The sequence below is a fragment of the Abramis brama genome (assembly GCF_963993115.1).
Source record: "Abramis brama genome assembly, chromosome: 20".
Lineage (NCBI taxonomy): Eukaryota > Metazoa > Chordata > Actinopteri > Cypriniformes > Leuciscidae > Abramis > Abramis brama.
The window spans coordinates 33963104-33985451 of NC_139982.1; the positions used below are offsets into that span (position 1 = coordinate 33963104).

The 22348-nt window shown below is 42.5% G+C and overlaps 2 long non-coding RNA genes across 4 annotated transcripts; both read right to left on the bottom strand.

Annotated features, from left to right (window-relative positions):
* Positions 1-1851: 1851 nt before the first annotated feature.
* LOC311071317 lies at positions 1852-4312 on the bottom strand. Of its 2 annotated transcripts, none has more exons than XR_014603809.1 (5): positions 3721-4312; positions 3270-3350; positions 2994-3042; positions 2622-2726; positions 1852-2271 (listed from the first exon to the last, which is right to left on the bottom strand). It is a non-coding gene; the product is annotated as an uncharacterized lncRNA (long non-coding RNA). The 2 variants fall into 2 exon arrangements; XR_014603810.1 differs by having other exon boundaries at positions 1852-2284.
* A 14626-nt stretch (positions 4313-18938) lies between these two features.
* Positions 18939-20273, bottom strand: LOC311071319. Of its 2 annotated transcripts, none has more exons than XR_014603812.1 (2): positions 19537-20273; positions 18939-19211 (listed from the first exon to the last, which is right to left on the bottom strand). It is a non-coding gene; the product is annotated as an uncharacterized lncRNA (long non-coding RNA). The 2 variants fall into 2 exon arrangements; XR_014603813.1 differs by lacking the exon at positions 19537-20273 and adding an exon at positions 19316-19467.
* Positions 20274-22348: the final 2075 nt, after the last annotated feature.

The window sequence follows — 22348 nt, forward strand, 5'->3', positions numbered from 1 at the left end:
GGGTGAGAAGCTCGGTCTTTCGGGAGGAGCTCAGAGTAGAGCCGCTGCTCCTACACATCGAGAGGGGTCAGCTGAGGTGGCTCGGGCATCTTTTCCGGATGCCTCCTGGACGCCTTCCTGGGAAGGTGTTCTGGGCATGTCCCACCGGGAGGAGACCCCGGGGAAGACCTAGGACACGCTGGAGAGACTATGTCTCCTGGCTGGCCTGGGAACGCCTCGGTGTCCCCCCGGAAGAGCTGAAGGAAGTGTCTAGGGAGAGGGAGGTCTGGGCATCTCTGCTTAGACTAGTGCCCCCGCGACCCGGCCCCGGATAAGCATTGTTGTACATACAATGCACTGGCCAGGCAAAGCGACAGATTATCATTATGGGGAATGTCCCAGAGAAGCAGAAGTTTCTCCATGAAGGAATGACATGTCAACTGAACAAGTCACAAAAGTTGAGATTGACTCTATGAACTTTGCTCACATTCTACATTGAACAACAAGTAGAATTCCTTAATTCATGCATTGATGCATTCATTTACAGGTGAAACCGGGGGCCTGTTTCAGAAAGGAGGTTCAACCAACTCTAAGTTAAAACTTGAACTAAACTTCACTGTTTTTAACAAAATTTCCGTTAAAAAACGGAAAAAGTGCTGGTAATTAATTACCAGCACTTTTTCCGTTATTGTACAGGTACTTCCGTAAACCTTAAAACGGATATTTCCGTAGATTTACCTGAGTTTTTCTGTACCATTGACGGACACTTCCGTCAAACCTAAAATGGAAAATTCCGTATTTTCCGTAAATTACCAGTACATTTTCCGTACTATTCACGGATTAACCTTGTACAGAAATTTCTATTTTTATAGAATTTTATGGCATATCTTTTGGTAGCAAATAATTCAAGAACAATATATACAAATTGAACGTGGTTTATTTTTGTAAACATTTTCATGTAAACATTATTAAATGCATTCAATGGGTAAAGATATATATATATATATATTTTTTTTTTACATCAATTAAACAATGTGCAAAGCACCATTAAAAAGTGCTTGTGTTGTGGAATACATTTTTAGACAAACAAACAAGGGAAAAAACATCAGCAGGTACGTGCACAATATTGGTGTTGCACCAAATAGCTCACAAAATTCTTTAAAAAAAAATCAAACCAAGAATCATAAAGATTCAAAACATTTTCAAAAGCAAAACAATACAAATGCAGAAACAAACAAACAAAACCAAATGGAATACAAAAACAGGACTGCTGCTTTTTACATTAAAAATAGCTTTAGACTTATAGTTAATAGTAGAGGGAAATGTTACAGTGTTGATGCCATTTTTCTGTAAGAGAACACAATATTCCTTAAAGGGTTAGTTCACCCAAAAATGTAAATTCTGTCAGTAATTACTCACCCTCATGTTGTTCCAACCCCGTAAGACTTTAGTTCATCTTCGTAACACAAATTAAGATATTTTTTATTAAATCTGAGAACTGTCTCACTCCTCCATAGGCTTCTATTGAAACTTGCCGGCATACAAAGTTAGTAAAGACAATGTTTAAAATAGTCCAAGTGACTACAGTGGCTAAATCATAAGTTTATCAAGTGACGAGAATACGTTTTGTGCACAAAAAATAAAATAATGACTTTATTCAACTATTCATGTTCTTCATGTGGGCCTCTGAGAGTTCACGTAGTGTAACAGCGCAGCGCTTCTGTGTTGTACATCAGCACGTAGACTCACTATTGGCCAGCATCACACGCATGACCAACGTCGGCCAATAGTGAGTCTACGTTCTGACGTACAACCCAGAAGCGCTGCGCTGTTACACTACGTGAACTCTCAGAGGCCCACATGAAGAACATGAGTAGTTGAATAAAGTCGTTATTTTAGGGGTTTTTTTGTGCAGAAAAAGTATTCTCATGTTACTTTAATGATGTCTTTACTACCTTTCTGGAGCTTGAAAGTAGTAGTTGCTTAAGCTGTCAACAGAAGAAGAGAAAGCTCTCAGATTTCATTAAAAAGATCTTCATTTTTGTTCTGAAGATGAACAGAAGTCTTGCAGGAGTAATTAATGACATTATTTTAATTTTGGGGTGAACAACTTGCGTGAAAAACTTTCCTCCTTCGGTACGTTCAGTTAAAGGTACATTTTGAGATTTGACAAAAGCTTAAACTTTACATGGATTTTCGAAGTTGTTCATACAGGAACTTCAGAAGTCTTTGAGGAATGTGTGGACGTTTGGTTTCCTTCATCTCAGCGTTTTCGACCTTCGTTCAGGATTTCTGCACAGGAAAGCTGGATATGAAGAAAAAAATTAATATGTTTTTAGCTACACAAGAAATTAAACGAAGTAAACTGAACTACAAAGTATAATGCAGACCAGGTTGAGGTTGAAAAACAATTGTACAGTGTTTTACGTTCGTTAAATTATCAACTGCCATCCCTAATTCTTTCAAATTCAAACACTGTATAAAACGCTAAGACTTCTGTTTCCAGTGGACTCCAATTGCATGTTATGTTAGCTTGTCTGCTCAACTATACCTTATAATATGTTTCATTATTTTCAACTACATAAACAGTAACACAACAGCATGCTAGAGATAAATAATTAAATTAAAAATGTGTTGCTTACCTTTAAATGAACTCCAGGATAAGTGCCATGTAGCTCACTGCCTCAGTGGGGTAGGAGATGTGGTCAATAACTTCTTGAATGACAGCAATCTTGAATGCCCACCATCTTAAACAAATAAGTTATTACAAAATGAAAAACATCACACAATCACTTCAGAAAACCGCTCCAAAAATAGTTTAAATATTCCCTATACAATTTTTTTTTCTACTGACCATATAAGCATACAAATCTTTGAAGGGGAGTGTTCAGCAACCAACTTTTTCTATAAACATTTAAATTTAGACTTTAAATTTAAATGTGTTTTGCCAATATTGAACACTCATAATGATTAATAATAATAAAAAAAAAATGCTAATAAAACAAAATACAAACCCATAAGGATGGTGGTGGTGCTTGGGATGCACAGTACAGCAGTAAAGTCCTGTCAATAGATGAGAAAAAAACAGAAACACTATGAAACAACAAACTAATGAGGAGGGAGCTGGTAAAGAATGACTAACGTGACAGGCAGAAATATAAATAATAGCAGTCATGTTAAATGTAAATTAATATTTCAAGGTTATTATTTGGTCTTTAAAGTCAAGCGTGTGTCGTCTAAAACAAAATCAAGACAATAAAAAGTCTAACGTAAACATAACTTTAAGTTACCTCATTTGGCAGAAAAGGTGGAGGTGCTTTCCTTGATCCAGCTGAACTGCATCTTCACATACAGTCTCTCTTCACGTTGTACTGTATCATCATGCAACAACAGAAACACAAACAAACTAACTTAATGAGGAGGGAGCTGGTAAAGAATGACTAACGTTACAGGCAGAAGTAGGTAATAATAGCAGTTATATACACATATTATATGACTTTAAACCCAAAATAATGACATTGAAAGATTAATTTACACTTAACACGACTGCTATTATAGGTGATAATAATATTATTATTATAGGTGATTATAGGTGATAATAGCAGTCGTGTTAAGTGTAAATTAATCTTTCAATGTCATTATTTGGGGTTTAAAGTCATATAATATGTGTCCGTGTGTCGTCTAAAACAAGACAACAAAAAGTCTAACGTAGCCTGAAACATAACATTAACGTTAACTTACCTCATCTGTCAGAAAAGGTGGTTTGTTTTCCTTGATCCAGCTGTAACGTTACTGCATCTTCACGTATCATGATGTATCTTCATGCCTTTTAAATCAACTAACGTTAAGTCTTGAATGGCTTTTCCTTTTCTTGACGTTTCCTCTGGTAACGTTAGCTTTTGTATGAAGGCATTCAACTGCTTCAAAAACATAAGTTAACTTACTGCACGTCTTTATCATAACTGGTTAACGGATGCGCGCAGCACCGACAAATAAAAGTCAATAAACCAGTTACAACGAGGACACTATAACATACAATAAGGGAACTTCCACGAGTGTGAACTAAATCTTTCAATGTGTGACGATATGCATAAAATGATAAACGCGACGGCTCCGACATTCATTTGCCTAACAAGCCAGATTTCAACTAAATAACATTACGTAAACTAACAGCTTATTTGACATATAGTTAAATATAATTTTCGTTTTTTACCACAGAAGTGTCAGAATGGCTTCCACACATCCGAAATCCGACTTCATAAAGAAACTTTGGCTGCTATCATCTGCGTGTGTAATGGCGCTTGCATCTCAAACTTTTCGCGCCGATCAGGTTATGGTTCCCACAATGCAACTCAATTCAAAATACGGGTAAAAGACTTGTAAAAGACAAATACGGAAAATTCCTTCAAAATAATATGGTACATTGTACCGTATTTTTACGGATTTTTTTTACAGTGTTGAACAACTAAAAGTTGACTTACCCTGTGATGGGAAACTCGGATTTTTCAGTTACAGAACAGCTTAAATTAGTTAGTTCAATCAACTCTGAGTTGACTGACTCTTGAGTTAAGTGTGTGCACCACAACTATAAAAAGGCATTATCAATGGAGCGCAGATATTATGAGTCACCATGACAACAGCGCCAGACAAAAAGAGGTCTTCATATTTCTCACCAGTACAAACATTATTACTGTAATTTTACAGTATTAGAACATTAATACTGTAATTTAATTAAAGGGATTACTCTTAATTCTTCTGTAATTTAAAGTAAAATCTGATGTAATTGCATTAGACTATAGAACAATTCTGTATATTTAACATACATTTTTAAAAGGTATATTTTTAATGTAACCTTCTCCCTCTACACACTTTGGTCAATAATATTCAAGAATAATTCATGCAATTGTATTTTGTTTATTTGAAAGCATTAAAAGTGCAGTTTCTTGTCTCTCCTTGTATTGTTCAAGTATTTAAGGTTGATATGGGATTTAGTAATAAGTAGACCAATGCTTTCTAAAGATAGTCATTATTACATTAATCTAATTACACTGTTGAAGATGTCATTTGTAGTTAGTAATACAAGTAACTTACCCAACTGTTATAATATCAGAGGTGAAACTGGAAGAACAGTATGTTATTCAGTATATATTTAATAAATACAGTATATATTTAATAACATACTGTTCACATAATATTAACATTACCTCTGTAGGTCTCTAAAATAGCCTATATAAATATTATTTATATAGGCTATTTTAGAGACCTACAGAGGTAATGACCGAAAGAAACTCTGGGTTTACCGAAGAAAACCTGCTCCCGACCAGGTTAGGTTCACAGAGTAAGTCACCATGGTAACTGACTCTGAGTATAAGCTATCTCTCTTTCAGAAACGGGCTTGACTTACTCTGCTTTCTCAGGTTTAACATACCTCCCATTCTGAAACAGAAAACCCAGAGAATTAAATATAAAATTTCCCTCATTTCAGGGTTAACATACTCAGAGTTTTCGCTGAACCTCCTTTCTGAAACAGGCCCCAGGTGTTCTGCAGGTGAACACAGCCCTCTGAAGGTTTCTACATGCCAACATCCTAAAGACAAGTTTTGAGCTACATCAAGACTACAACAAACATATAACAGTGACTCTGCAGGGATTCATCTTATTTGACCCACGGTGTCAAAGAGGGAGCTGTAAGACTGGACAAACTAGAAGAGAGGGCTACTATATATATATGTATGTATGTTTTTTTTGTTTGTTTTTTTTTTACCAATACTGTATTACTGCTAATGGAAAGTCATGAGTCGACTGTGATTAATCATCCTCACACTCCACACACCCTTGAGATTAATGACGATATATTTAATAATAATAAAACAAGAAGGACTACACACTCTTGATAATACAACTGACATCAAACACTGATGGAGGCGTATTCATGAATATTAATTAGATGCTTTGAAAACTTCGCCTTCAGTCACGTGACTGAGCAAAGAAAGAATTTTTAACAATATTTTTTACATTATATTTATGGTAAAAAAAAGTATATATATATATATATTTAAAAATAATCATACATAATAGGCCTACATTTTGCACTGTACGTTTATTTCTCTCCTCTCTATTCCTGTATTCCCTCTATAGTTTTGAACAAATTAATGAAACTGATCTGAGGTCAGATAAAAACATTGAGTGTGACTTTGAAATTTTCATCACAAACTAAACTTGTGCACTTTTCCACTGTTAATGCTCATAAGAAGAGAAATGTCAATCATACAGCATCATAGAGAGCATGTTATTACACTATATGTGTTAATCAGTCAGAGAAATGTCATGTTGAAGGAGAAATGAATGAAAGCTGACAGACACAAGCAGAAGCTCAGCATTCACTTTACCCAACTATATTGTTTTCATATTATCGTATCAGCTCTTACATCAGTTGAACATGTGAACACATCAGCGCCACCTAGTGGACATGAATATTATAGCAATGCACTGGAGAGAGAACACAACAAGAAAGTTCAACAATAACACAATTATGAAGAATAAAACAACAGTACAAATGCCAACAAACCAGCATTCTGTAAAGTCACATGTGCAGTAAAGCATATGATGATAACGGCCTGATTTTGAGACTATTTCTAATGTTTCGAGAACATTATAAAAAAACAGATAACATTGAACTAACATCTGTTAATGTGACTGGAAGAACGTTTGTTCATAACTTTGAGAGAAACTTGAGGCGGGTCCACAACGCGGGTACACTGCTTATTACACACACACACACACACACACACTGCTTATTACACACACAGCGGCACACAAACTTGCCAAATATTAAAAATAAAAGGATTACAATGTAAAAGATTATTACTGTGTACATAAATATATGGTGAATCCGGCTTGTCCCGTAGATGGTCTCCTTGTGCACTTCGCACTTTTACCTCGCGCACGAGCAGATCCATCTGCACTCTGGAAACGCGTTCAGTCTTTCCATTATCAAGTTCCGTCATGTAAATAGCAAATCCGCCACGGTGCGAGCACAACTGGTATTTAAAGGGAATGGGAGAGGAGACTCTGATTGGTGTAACGCTGTCACGGTTCATGAATTCACTGTTTTCTTCGTGTCTCGTGTATTTGTTGTTCTGTGTGTGTGGGTGTGTGTGAGTGGGCGTGACTGCTCGTTTCAGCTGATCAGTACGCCAGCTGATCTCGTTCCCCGCAACAGCTGCTGCCAATTCACTCTCCTATAAAGACTCATCGCACTCTCATCTCTTTGTCAGATCGTTGTTTGGTGTCCTCAGTGTGTGTTCATCGTGTGCCATCTACAGTCCTGTTCCTGGTTCGAGTTTCCTGTTCGGTGTCTTTGTGGGTTCGTCTCGTCTTGTCTGGATGTTCACCTACACTCGATTCACCGTCACCACTCTTCACCAGCACGCTGACCATCTTGTCCCTGCGCCACCAGCCCACCCGAGTTCCTGAACTGTTTTGTGTCTTTTGACCCTACAAATAAAGAGTTACTTGCATCTTTGCTTTCGCTTCGTATGTCATGACAGAACGATCTGACCAAGCAATGGAAGCAGCAAGCGGATCCTCTTCTCCTCTGGAGGAATTCATCAGATCCAGCATTTCACGGATGGATTCCCAGGAGAGGAATATGAACGAGTCGGGTCGGGCTATTCAAGCTCTTGTGGCGCAGGTGTCCGGGCTCGCCCAGCAATTACAACATCTGCGAGTTCCCACTGCGCCGCCCACACCGTCCGCTCCCCCCGTACCACCAGAGAGCGTCTCCCAGTCAGAGCCCCGCCTACCTGTTCCCGAGCCATACAACGGTGAGCCAAACTTTTGCAGAGCATTCCTAACACGCTGTTCAATGCATTTTTCTCTGCAGCCCAGAACCTTTGCCACCGTACAGAGCAAAGAGGCATTCGTGCTCACGGTGCTGACTGGGAGGGCAGCGCTATGGGGGACGGCGGTGTGGGAGAACCAAGATCCATGCTGTGCCTCGTTCCAGACACTCGCCGCCGAGATGAGGATGGTGTTCGACCGCGCGGTTGCGGGAAGAGAAGCGGCACGAATCCTCGCGGACCTCAAGCAAGGCGGAAGATCTGTATCTGATTATGCCATCGAGTTTCGGACTTTGGCGGCAGAGTGTCGGTGGAACGAGGAGGCGCAGTGGGATATGTTCCTGCATGGGCTGGCTGACCGCGTCCTGAAAGAGATTTATGCTCTGGACTTACCCACTACACTCAATGGGTTGATTGAACTGGCGCTTCGTGTGGATTCCCGACTCTCCCGAGTCGAACGTCTGAAGATACCCGCTCGGGCTTCTGGAGCGGCTAAGACCACGCGAGCCAGCGGCGAGGACACGGACAGCCCCGTCTACGATCACGAGCCCATGCAGGTCGGGCGAGCTCGGCTTTCCCGGGAGGAGAAGGAAAGGCGGAGATCCCAGGGCCTTTGCCTTTACTGTGGGACTGCAGGACACTTGGCTTACAACTGCCCGGTAAAAGGGGCAAGCCCGGCAGTAAATCTGAGGCTACTGTCGGGTGGGATCTCCGCTGAGAAGACCTCATCAACATCTACGCTCCTCCCGGTAAGACTAAGATGGTCAGCCAACACTCACGACTGTCGAGCACTGTTGGACTCCGGGGCAGAGGGTAACTTCATGGACTACACATTTGCACACAAGATTCAGATTCCCCTGTTACCTCTCACCCGCACCATTGCAGTTCACGCCCTTAACGGTCAAGCTCTTCCTACCATTTCATTCACCACTGGACCCATTACACTCACAGTATCTGGCAACCACACGGAAACTACTTCATTTTACATTCTGGACTCCCTCCTCGCACCCATTGTTCTCGGACACCACTGGCTTATCGGACACAACCCCAAGATTGACTGGCAGCAGAAATCAGTGTTGGAATGGAGCAGTAAATGTCATGAGTCCTGTCTTGTGTCTGCTTGTTCGTCTGTTTCTGTTTCTGCGTTTCAGGAGGAAGCAGTGGATTTGTCAAACGTGCCCACGGAGTATCAGGACCTGAAGGGAGTGTTCAGTAAGTTTTGGGCTGCTTCTCTCTCTCCGCATTGTCCCTATGACTGTGCTATAGATCTACTACCAGGTATGTCTCCGCCTAAGGGCAAGCTTTACTCTCTGTCTGTTCCCGAGAGGGAGGCCATGGAGAAATATATTTCTGATTCTCTGGCATCCAAATTCATCCGACCTTCCTCTTCTCCAGCGGGGGCGGGGTTCTTTTTTGTGGGAAAGAAGGACGGTTCTCTGTGACCTTGCATTGATTACAGAGGGTTGAATAACATCACGGTAAAGAATACTTATCCTTTGCCATTGATGTCTTCAGCCTTCGAGAGGTTGCAGGGAGCGTCGGCCTTCACGAAACTGGACTTGCGTAATGCTTATCATTTGGTCCGCATTAGGAAGGGGGATGAATGGAAGACCACTTTTAACACCCCCAGGGGGCACTTTGAATATTTGGTTATGCCTTTTGGGCTTTCCAATTGCCCAGCGGTCTTCCAGGCACTCGTCAATGATGTGCTGAGAGACATGGTCGATCAGTTCATTTATGTCTACCTGGATGACATATTGATTTTTTCTTCGTCTCTCCAGGAACATGTTCAGCACGTCAGATGAGTGCTTCAGAGGTTGCTAGAGAATGGGCTTTTTGTCAAGGCGGAGAAATGCGCTTTTCATGCACAGTCTGTTCCTTTCTTAGGGTACATTGTGTCGTCTGAGGGAATGCGTATGGATCCTGAGAAGGTTAAGGCTGTGGTGGATTGACCAAGTCCAGATTCCCGTAAGGCCCTACAGAGGTTTCTGGGGTTCGCCAATTTCTACCGGCGGTTCATTCGCAATTTCAGCCAACTAGCCTCGCCTCTGACCGCCTTGACCTCCCCCAGAACTACGTTCAGGTGGTCAGACGCAGCTGAGGCTGCGTTTGCCAAACTGAAAGGCCGCTTTGTTTCAGCCCCTGTTACGTCCCTCAGCTCCGCTGAGTTCTAATTATGTGTTTGAGTTTCCCCTGCTCTTAATTACAGATGAGCCACACCTGAGCGCAGCCGTATACTGAAGCTACAAAAGCTTTCCGGAAGCACACCTGGGCACGCACACAGAGCCTGAGCCAGGAGTCTATGCACTGCCGTGCTGTCGTTGAAGCGTTAGGAGTCCACCCCGGGAAACAAAAGCGTTCCGCCTCAGTATTACTGCCTCTGTTTCTGAACAACCTACTAAATAAACATACCCCTTATGTTGGACACGAGCTGATCTGTGTGCGTCTCTCCATTTATGTTAGGGGTGGTGTCCGTCCGCCCGTAACATATTGGGGGCTCGTCCGGGATTAATAATTTTGATTAAGTCGGACTTTAGTGTGAATTGCGGAACTTTTGAAGGCTACAACATTTTGGTGAGTGTTCTGGTGAGCAATTATGATTGTCTGTTCCTTTGTTTAGTTGACGTTTATTTTATTTTGGTGGATATCTCAGGAGGGGGCACGTGGGAGATGCCTCGAGCTGAGTAAGCCACTGAAGATTGCGTAGGTATTTAGGATTTTGTTTTGGTTTTTGTGTATAGTTAGTTAGAGAAGTGGGACAACATTTTTGCCTATCAGAATACCTTTTAGTTTAGTTGTATAGCTTGTGATAATTTGTGGCATATCGCCTATTTAGTGAGCGCTGGAATTCTGATTGTACTAGCGTATTGATTAATTTGTGGGTGGACATTAAAATTCGTGGTCGTTTGTAGCCTATATTGTGCTTTTCGTTTGACCACTTTAGATATTCGCTACCTTGTAGCTTTGTCGCAGTTAAACTGCTTTGGTGAGTGTTTATTTGTAGTTTTTGTAATTTAAATTTTGTGCGCGCTTTAACTGTCTTTACCTTTAAAATTAAACGTTAACAAGCGTTTTAAAAATTACGCGTTAAAATGGCAACAGAGGAAGTATTCGTTAAAGAACCCTCTATTGAGTTATTTTTGAAATTTTCGAAAGAGCAGTTACTGAATTTGGCTGCAACTTACGAGGTTGAGCTCACTTCTGCTGAAAAGCGCACCAAAGATACAATCAAGACCGTCTTACAAGCTGCTTTGGTTAGTAAGGGCATTCTGCTTGTAGAGAAACAATCCTCCGTGTCTACAGAAGCGTTACAGCTGCAGATTCGGTTAAGAGAGTTAGGTATCAGAGAGAAGGAAATTGAGTTCGACCGTGAGCGCATGCAAGCACAGGCACGTGAGCATGAACTTGAAAACCGACTCGCGTTGAGAAAGTTAGAAATCGCGGCTCAAAGGGAAGGTGTCGCTCCTTCTGACCCTAATTCATTTGATGTCACTCGCCACATCCGACTTGTGCCCCCTTTTGTGGAAAGAGATGTGGAAAAATATTTTCCCCACTTTGAGCGTGTCGCGACTAACTTAAATTGGCCGAGAACTGCATGGGCATTCCTCCTGCAATGCGTTTTAGTGGGACGGGCGCAGGAGGTTTACTCATCGCTAACAGTGGAGCAGAGCGGTGACTATGATGTTGTGAAAGCGTCAGTGTTGAGGTGCTATCAGCTGATCCCTGAAGCATACCGACAGAAGTTTAGAAACTTAAAAAAAGCTGAGCGTCAAACTTTTGTTGAATTTGGTCGAGATAAAGCAGCTCTGTTTGATCGTTGGTGCTCATCACAGCGGGTTGATAGTCAGGAGAAATTGCGTGAACTAATTCTTTTAGAAGAATTTAAGAACTGCCTGCCAACCGCTGTGGCAACCTATTTAGCTGAGCAGAAGGCCGAGTCTATTTCTGAAGCTGCTATACTTGCTGACGAATATGTCTTAACGCATAACATTGCCAGGGAACGTTTTCGCTTGAGAGTTAACCCCTCTACGACCACTGATGTAGACACGAAAAAGAATGCAGTAAAGCAAGAAGACAGACACTGTTTTTATTGTAAAAAGCCCGGGCATGTTGTGGCGGACTGTTTAATATTAAAAAAAAAACAGTCCACGAAACCAATGGGTCCCGTTAGTTCTTCGAAGAAAATGTCGCCTGTCCTTCGTGCAGCATTAAAATCAGAGAAACCCCAGTCCATGTACGAGCCCTTTCTGACGAATGGGACCGTATCTGTGCCTGGTGAGGAGGCTGTCGCTGTGCGCATCTTGCGTGATACGGGAGCTGCACAGTCTTTACTCCTTCGCGGCTTGTTGCCGTTGTCTGAAAAGACTGCAACTGGTAGTAGTGTCCTTGTTCGAGGAATCGAGATGGGTTTTCTTGATGTGCCATTACATTGCGTGCGTCTTGATTCAGATTTGGTGTGTGGTGATGTGGTTGTTGGTGTTCAAGACTCTTTACCAATCCCCGGTGTCACGTTTCTCCTTGGCAATGACCTAGCCGGTGGAAACGTATGGAGCCGTGGCGATGTCCCACCGGAGGTTGTGTCTGTGCCGCTCATTCAAGAGTGCCCCGATGAGTGCGCACAAAAATTCCCAGAAGTTTTTCCCACCAGTGTTGTCACTAGGTCGCAGACTCGAAGGATGAGGGATACAGTACCTCCCCTTGACATCGACCTAAGTGACAGTTTCGTTGCTCACCCTGCGGAGTGTGAGAGGCTCCTTGAACCCACTTCCGCTCCGTGCCGCAGTAGTCCTGTACATGTGAGGAACAGAGGAAAAACCATAGAACCAGATATTTCGTTATCTTTAGAGAAACTCATTAGTGCTCAACAAAAAGACCCTACTCTTGTTTCATGTTATAATACAATTCAATCTGTTTCAGACCGTGCCAGCGAGAGTTCTGTTTTCTTTGTCAGAGATGGCTTACTTATGTGGAGGTGGACGCCTCACAAAAGTAATGAATGGAATGACATTGAACAAATCGTTATGCCGACTGAAAATAGACGTGCAATTCTGAGTGTCGCGCATGATTATGTTTCTGGTCACTTAGGTGTGACTAAAACATTCAACCGTGTTCTTCGTCACTTTTTCTGGCCGGGGCTGAAGCGTGATGTGCGGCAGTATTGTAAGACGTGCCATGTCTGTCAGGTTAGTGGTAAACCAAACCAGATAATTCCACCTGCACCGTTGTACCCCATACCTGCCGTAGGTGAGCCTTTTGAGAAAATAATCATTGACTGTGGTTTGTCCCCTCACTAACCTATTGAGCCCCAAAACTAAGTTTGAATGGACGGAGTCCTGTAACCGAGCATTCGAAAACATCAAGGCTCTCTTACTGACAACTCCCGTGCTCGCTGCGCCAGATTTTAACAGACAGTTTCAACTTGCTGTGGACGCTAGCAACGTAGGCGCCGGTGCCGTACTGTTGCAGTCAGGTGCAGACCATATAAATCATCCCGTGAGTTTCTTCTCAAGGAAGTTTAATTCTGCCCAGCGAAGGTACTCCACTATCGAGCAAGAGACTTTGGCTCTAGTGTTGGCTATTCAACACTTCGAAGTGTACTTGGGTTCTACCATACATCCAGTTAAGGTCTATACTGACCATGATCCACTCAAGTTCCTCAGTCGCATGTACAATTCTAACCGCAGGTTAATGCGCTGGAGTTTGTTGCTTCAACCGTTTAACCTCCAAATTGTACATATCCGAGGAGTAGACAATATTGTCGCAGATGCGTTGTCTAGGGTGGATGCTTAATAGTAATAATTTTCTTGTGAATTTTTTTTTATATATACTCGTATATACTCGTTATTTACTCTGAGATTTACTTTGGTTTATTGAGCCTGCTAATCTAATATAAGTCTCTAGCGATGTTTTTTTTCTTTTTTACACATAAGTGTGTATTGCCTATGAGTTGACCTTATACACCAAAGTACTACATTCCTGTAATTCTATTTTGTTTCCATAGGCCTATACAGATACCTGAAAGCTGAACACAGAAGGCTAGAGTAAAAATAAGTATTTCCTATGTTTAGAGTATGGCGACAGGTCACCATTTCGGGATGGGGGTGTTACGTCCCTCAGCTCCGCTGAGTTCTAATTATGTGTTTGAGTTTCCCCTGCTCTTAATTACAGATGAGCCACACCTGAGCGCAGCCGTATACTGAAGCTACAAAAGCTTTCCGGAAGCACACCTGGGCACGCACACAGAGCCTGAGCCAGGAGTCTATGCACTGCCGTGCTGTCGTTGAAGCGTTAGGAGTCCACCCCGGGAAACAAAAGCGTTCCGCCTCAGTATTACTGCCTCTGTTTCTGAACAACCTACTAAATAAACATACCCCTTATGTTGGACACGAGCTGATCTGTGTGCGTCTCTCCATTTATGTTAGGGGTGGTGTCCGTCCGCCCGTAACAGCCCCCATCTTAGTTACCCCTGATCCATCACGTCAGTTTGTGGTGGAGGTCGATGCGTCAGAGGTGGGGGTAGGTGCAGTGCTATCCCAACGTTCTTCTGCAGACGACAGAATGCATCCATGCGCGTTTTTATCTCACCGTTTGTCCCCTGCCGAACGTAATTATGATATTGGTAACAGAGAGTTGTTGGCAGTCAAGTTAGCATTGGAAGAATGGCGTCACTGGTTAGAAGGGTCGGGGGTACCTTTTATCCGATCATAAGAATCTGGAATACATTAGAACCGCTAAAAGATTGAACTCCAGGCAGGCTTGGTGGGCACTTTTTTTCGGACGTTTTGACTTTACTCTCTCGTACTGCCCGGGCTCTAAAAACATCAAGCCCGATTCTTTGTCACGCATTTTTGACCGTTCCGATCGCCCGTCTACTCCCGAGTGCATTTTTCCGGAGACCCTAATTATCTCCACACTCTCATGGGAGGTCGAATCGAAGGTCAAGACGGCCTTACAAGGGGTAACGCCTCCGGTCGGCTGTCCACCGAACCGTTTATTTGTGCTAGAGGGATTACGGTCCGACGCTATTCAGTGGGGTCATTGTTCCAATGTGGCTTGCCATCCAGGAGTCAGTCGTACTACATCTTTAGTCAAGCAACGATTTTGGTGGCCACGTATGGCTCGTGACGTTCACAGTTTTGTTTTGGCTTGCTCAGTTTGTGCCACTGGTAAGACTTCCAATCGACCCCCAGATGGGCTCCTTCAACCGCTGCCGATCCCTTCGAGACCCTGGTCCCATATCGCACTAGATTTTGTCACCGCCCTCCCACCCTCTCAGGGTAACACGGTAGTTTTGACCGTGGTGCCCAAATTACCCTGATTTTTTTGCCCAAATTACCCTCAGCCAAGGAGACAGCGTTAACAGTCATTAAACACATCTTTCGGTTACATGGCCTCCCGACGGACGTGGTTTCCGACAGAGGACCCCAATTTGTGTCCAAATTTTGGCAAGAGTTTTGTAGATTACTGGGGGCGACTGTTAGTCTGTCCTCAGGGTTTCATCCCCAGAGCAATGGCCAAACTGAGAGAGCCAACCAGGATTTGGAGAGAACGTTGCGATGTCTGGTCTCCAAGAATCCTTCCTCATGGAGCCAACAACTGTCAATGGTGGAGTACGCCCACAATTCGTTACCAGTATCATCTACGGGCCTATCTCCGTTTGAGTGTAGTCTAGGTTACCAGCCACCAATTTTTCCTAGTCTGGAATCTGAAGTCGCGGTTCCCTCCGCTCACGCCTTTGTCCAGAGGTGTCATCGCACTTGGACTAGAGCCCGCAAGACTCTACTCCAAGCGGGAGCACGCACCAAGGCCAAAGCCGATCGCCACCGGTCTAGGCCTCCCGTATACGTCGTTGGTCAAAAAGTGTGGCTTTCTACCAAGAACATTCCTCTCCGTTCCGTCTCTAATAAACTTGCTCCCAAATTTATCGGCCCGTTCACTGTCACCAAGATCATTAGCCCGGTGGCAGTCCGCCTCAAACTCCCTCCAGTGTACAGGAGGATTCATTCCGCCTTCCATGTTTCCAAAATAAAACCCGTGTTTCATTCTCGTTTTAATCCGCCTGTCCCGGTTCCCCCCCCCCCGCCGCGACTCGTAGAAGGGGAACCTACGTATTCGGTTAATCGCATTCTGGACTCAAGGCGGAGGGGACGCGGAATCCAGTACTTGGTGGACTGGGAAGGTTACGGTCCGGAGGAGATAAGTTGGGTTCCTGCTAGAGACATCCTGGATCACTCCCTTATTGATGATTACAATCGACAGGTAAGGGAGTCTGGGGACGCCAGGAGGCGTTCCTAGGAGAGGGGGTACTGTCACGGTTCATGAATTCACTGTTTTCTTCGTGTCTCGTGTATTTGTTGTTCTGTGTGTGTGGGTGTGTGTGAGTGGGCGTGACTGCTCGTTTCAGCTGATCAGTACACCAGCTGATCTCGTTCCCCGCACCAGCTGCTGCCAATTCACTCTCCTATAAAGACTCATCGCACTCTCATCTCTTTGTCAGATCGTTGTTTGGTGTCCTCAGTGTGTGTTCATCGTGTGCCATCAACAGTCCTGTTCCTGGTTCGAGTTTCCTGTTCGGTGTCTTCGTGGGTTCGTCTCGTCTTGTCTGGATGTTCACCTACACTGGATTCACCGTCACCACTCTTCACCAGCACGCTGACCATCTTGTCCCTGCGCCACCAGCCCACCCGAGTTCCTGAACTGTTTTGTGTCCTTTGACCCTACAAATAAAGAGTTACTTGCATCTTTGCTTCCGCTTCGTATATCATGACAAACGCACGTAAATCCCAAAACACACCCATTACTCATTAAGAGAATAGAGACGACCCTTTTAGACCAGCGCTGGGAGCGCCGACCATTTGTCCCGTCGTTAAACTAGCAAAAGTGGATTCGGACGCCCTAAGTGAACTTGCGCCATGCGCCATGCGCTTTAGATCATGAGCTTAGATCGTTAAAATAGGCCCTATAAAGGGGTCCTTAAAATAATTGTAAACACTGTTATTACACACTTCCACCAACTATATATGAAGGACTAAAAATGACAGAACGAAAAATAAATAAATAAATAAATAAAAGTAGAAATAAATAAATAAATGCCGAAATAATAGTGAAAATAAATACATTTTGGTAATATAAATAGCTATTTCTGTATTTTTACATATATTTACTTATTTATTTATGCATTTCTATATGTATTTATTTATGTATTCATACATTTATTTATATATTTATGTATTTATATATTTATTTATTTATATATTTATATATGTATTTATTTCTACATTTATTTATTCCTACATTTATTTATTTCTGTATTTCCACATTTCTACATTTATTTATTTCTGTATTTCCACATTTCTACATTTATTTATTTCTGTATTTCCACATTTCTACATTTATTTTTCCCTGCACATGTATGCTAATTGACCTATGGCTAAGCCACGCCCCCAAACGCGATGAGCCAATCACAGTACGCATAGCTAACCCTTTTCTGCTTCCACGTCCATTGCAATGCATTGCAGTTAGTCAGTTTTTATTCGTTTTTATGTTTTTTCTTGTCATTTTGGCTTTTAAACAGCGTGTGTGTGTGTGTGTGTGTGATTTTGGTTGGGTGACAGTTGTAGGTTACAGTTTGACAAGAGTTTACAGTTTGACAAAAGCACAATGTTGTGTTTTACACAAATATAAGTAGGCTAAACACTTTGCAGTTTTAATTATGTCCTGTATGAACAAAATGGAGTATGTTTTTATGTTTCCACTGTTCGATCGCGCCCGCTCTCTGACACACACACACACACACACACCCACACACATTCCAGCAGAGCAATCTGACATCGCAGCCTGTTCTTCTGCGCTCACACCAAATGCGAATAGAGGGTCAAATTCGTGCGTATCGCGTCTAGTTCGACGCTTGAACATTTTGAATCCAAAGCGAATAGGACGCGTACAGTATATAAAGCGAGCGTTTGAAGCGAAATAGCACCAAACTATAACGTTTACACTGTGAACTGTAAATCTTTGTCTGGAGCTGCAGCTTATCGACCTTCTCAACAATAAAATTATTAATATAACCCTCCAATGCATAGTTAAGGCCCTTTTGGTGACATCGAGATGATATATAATCTTTATGTCTCCAAAAAAATCATCAATTGCCTCCTGTGAAATGTCTCGTACTGTGACAGCTGCCATAGCGCCTTTTACCGAATGTTGACTGAGTGAGTGGAGGGGGCGTGGCTTAGCCATAGGTCAATTAGCATACACGTGCAGGGAAAAATAAATGTAGAAGTGTGGAAATACAGAAATAAATAAATGTAGAAATGTGGAAATACAGAAATAAATAAATGTAGAAATGTGGAAATACAGAAATAAATAAATGTAGGAATAAATAAATGTAGAAATAAATACATATATAAATATATAAATAAATAAATATATAAATACATAAATATATAAATAAATGTACAAATACATAAATAAAAAATATAGAAATGCATAAATAAATACATAAATACATGTAAAAATACAGAAATAGCCATTTATATTACCAAAATGTATTTATTTTCACTATTATTTCTGCATTTATTCATTTATTTCTACTTTTATTTATTTATTTATTTATTTTTCGTTCTGTCATTTTTAGTCCTTCATAACTATACAGTCTCACATAATCATCATAATAATATATATTCATATTGTGGTCTGATCAGTTAAAGTGTGATTTAGTTTCAAATTCAAATTTACTACCATAACATTCACTATCATATTCTCTTCTGATGTCGGCCTCTGAAAGTGAAATATTTCAGTGAATGTATGATGGAGCTCATATGATCAACAGTAAACACTCACACTGACCTGATATAAACACACATGTGATTGATCTGATGATTATGTGAGGCTGAACTACGATACACAACATTATTCAACATTATTCAGAATTATTCAACATTATTCACTGGGTACCAGCTGAGGCTGATTCATGTCAAATAATAAAATATCCATATGTGGCAGTTTGCAATTTTAGGTTAAATCCGACTACGCCACCCGGAAATAGTCCGGGAACTTGTTCAGGTACACAAAGCACACAGATACGTAGTGGCTGAGTCAGATAACAGACAACGATGATAGTACAAAACAGTTTATTCAAGAAAACACCATTTAATAAAATACAACTCGATCTTCAGTAGAGTCAGATAAATCAACAATCACACGCACACACACGCACTCACACACGCACTCCTACCACTTCAGAACCTGGGGGATTTGTCCTGACTATTAGATCAACACAGCAACCACTCGTGCTCTCTCACAACACTCCACCCACTGTGAACACTGCAGACTGTCAGTCAAACCACCACCACACCCAGAGGACTTCAGGAACCACGGGTACCCCAGATTCTGAAGGGAAAAGACAAGAACAATCAATATAACAATAAACACATACACTTTCCACATAAAACTCTTTCCACATAAAACTCTATCAATGAAGCATATAATCACACCCGGCCGTAAAGGCCTGTCTTTCTCAGTAGCAATAACAGCCAACCAGCTCATGCTCGTGGACCGCGATCAGCAAGATAGCGGGCGTTGATGGGTTATTCCCCTATGTCTTGACAAACCTTACTCACAAACAGAAAATCAATTCAACACAAACAAAACAAAAATACAAAAGAAAACCAAACATTCCTAATAATATACAAATATAAGGGTGACACACATAGACCTTCGTCACTGTAAGATTACCCCTCCCCCGTCCTCAGTCCACCCGTCGAGAAACACTGTGACAGCCCCAATTTTGATGTATCCTGGCAGGCTGTACGCTCGGCGCGTATTTTGATCAGCTCTGACGTCGTCCTTGACCGGATGGAGACCGTCACACTGTTGAATTAGAATTTGCATACAAGTTCACAGAAACTGTAGTTCAAATAAGAGACGGAAGGGCGGGCGAACACAGCGACTTGGGAGTGAAACACAATCCGTCCGAAGTCGTTCAGCGTCACACACACAGATACGAGTTACAGAAAGTAGCACGAGCCGACGGTGTCTTCAATGCTCCCACAATCTGCAAAGCCTGCTAAGCCTGCTGCAACACCTCCATGCCTCATACCACTATTAAAACATAACATTAGGTTTAGGAGATGATCATCTCGTTAGCTTAGGCATAAGAAGTATGCATCACATACCTGCGGTAATTAACTCATGCCGTGCAGTGCACTCAAGGCGTGCTAATAAAAGGCTCGCCATGATAAGAGTTCACTCCACGTTCTCCTCCACCACACTGCAAGTTAAGCGAGTCCCAAATTACCCTTTCTGATCCAAACATTCATGCACTTGCCACAAAAGCACTTACCTCCTAAACCTAAACCGGCGCCCCAGAATGACGTCACCTCCCGGACTCGGAATAGCACGCTAGTCTAGATGCCTGCCGCATCCCTTTTTATACCCGCAGAACACCATATTTGGGAATTAACCCTATGATGGCTGATTACATCACCACAATCTACCCCCCCATTAGTCATCGTAGTCCCGACGATGAACAAACCTCAGGAGTCATCCCAAAGACAAAAAAAAAAAGACGAGTCATCACTACATATTACGCCAGAGGATAACATAACGCCTCTTCCCACATCCACCACTGCCTTTGGCAAGCGATGGACACTTAAAACAAACTGACCAGCTATTAGCCTTATCCTTTAAAAAGACAACCCCTGAAGGGAACTGGTGACATAGATGCTAAAAGAATGGAAAGGAAGAGTGAAGAGTGAATTTGCACCACAACGCAACCACTTGTCACAAGTCCTCTTGTCATGACAGCTACACAACAAGAAACGAGACACTTGTTACAAGTGCTCTGCCATGACGGCTACATAAAAAAACACGCGGTACTGGTTACAAGCACTCTTGCCATGACGGCTACACGACGAGAAACGAGACACTTGTTACAAGTGCTCTGCCTTGACGGCTACATAAGAAACACGAGAGATACTGGTTACAAGCACTCTTGCCATAACGGCTACACGACAAGAAACGAGACACTTGTTACAAGTGCTCTGCCTTGACGGCTACATAAGAGACACGAGAGATACTGGTTACGAGCACTCTTGCCATGACGGCTACACGACGAGAAACGAGACACTTGTTACAAGTGCTCTGCCTTGACGGCTACATAAGAAACACGAGAGATACTGGTTACGAGCACTCTTGCCATGACGGCTACACAACGAGAAACGAGACACTTGTTACAAGTGCTCTGCCATGACGGCTACATAAGAAACACGAGAGATACTGGTTACAAGCACTCTTGCCATGACGGCTACACGACGAGAATCGAGACACTTGTTACAAGTGCTCTGCCTTGACGGCTACATAAGAGACACGAGAGATACTGGTTACGAGCACTCTTGCCATGACGGCTACATGACGAGAAACGAGACACTTGTTACAAGTGCTCTGCCTTGACGGCTACATAAGAAACACAAGAGATACTGGTTACGAGCACTCTTGCCATGACGGCTACACAACGAGACACGAGACACTTGTTACAAGTGCTCTGCCATGACGGCTACATATGACTGAAAACAGCCACATACTTCCCGTAATACTAAAATAATTCTAGTGCAATCCCCCCCATTAAACACGAGGGTGATGCCTAATCTTCTCCCTTGCTTCCCCCTCCAACAGTGTTGCAGCAGGCTTTTGCCCGAACTAGTTGCTTCAGTTCCCTACATAACGCATGAATTTGACAACGCTGTTCCCGCGGGATGAACACAAAGCGTTCAACAGTACCAATATATAAGTCGACGGAACTGGACGTTACCGGTCGCGATGCACTACCAGAGACTGCGCCAGGATCAAGCAACTCAACCGGTGCCCGTTCCTTTCACAGTCTCTCATTGTCAGCCTTTAACTGAATCAAAAGATCTCTCATTTCCTGTAGTTCAGCCTCCATAAATAAATACTATAGGGGGGCATTACCAGACGAATGTCCACCGTATTGTCACCACTCAAACAAAACACACACACAATAGGGACAAAAACAAAAACAATCACAGTGTCTGAATCTGTACGACAGCCACAAAATCCTGCCGACTACGCCAAATGTGGCAGTTTACAATTTTAGGTTAAATCCGACTACGCCACCCGGAAATAGTCCGGGAACTTGTTCAGGTACACAAAGCACACAGATACGTAGTGGCTGAGTCAGATAACAGACAACAATGATAATACAAAACAGTTTATTCAAGAAAACACCATTTAATAAAATACAACTCGATCTTCAGTAGAGTCAGATAAATCAACAATCACACGCACACACACGCACTCACACACGCACTCCTACCACTTCAGAACCTGGGGGATTTGTCCTGACTATTAGATCAACACAGCAACCACTCGTGCTCTCTCACAACACTCCACCCACTGTGAACACTGCAGACTGTCAGTCAAACCACCACCACACCCAGAGGACTGTGAACCACGGGTACCCCAGATTCTGAAGGGAAAAGACAAGAACAATCAATATAACAATAAACACA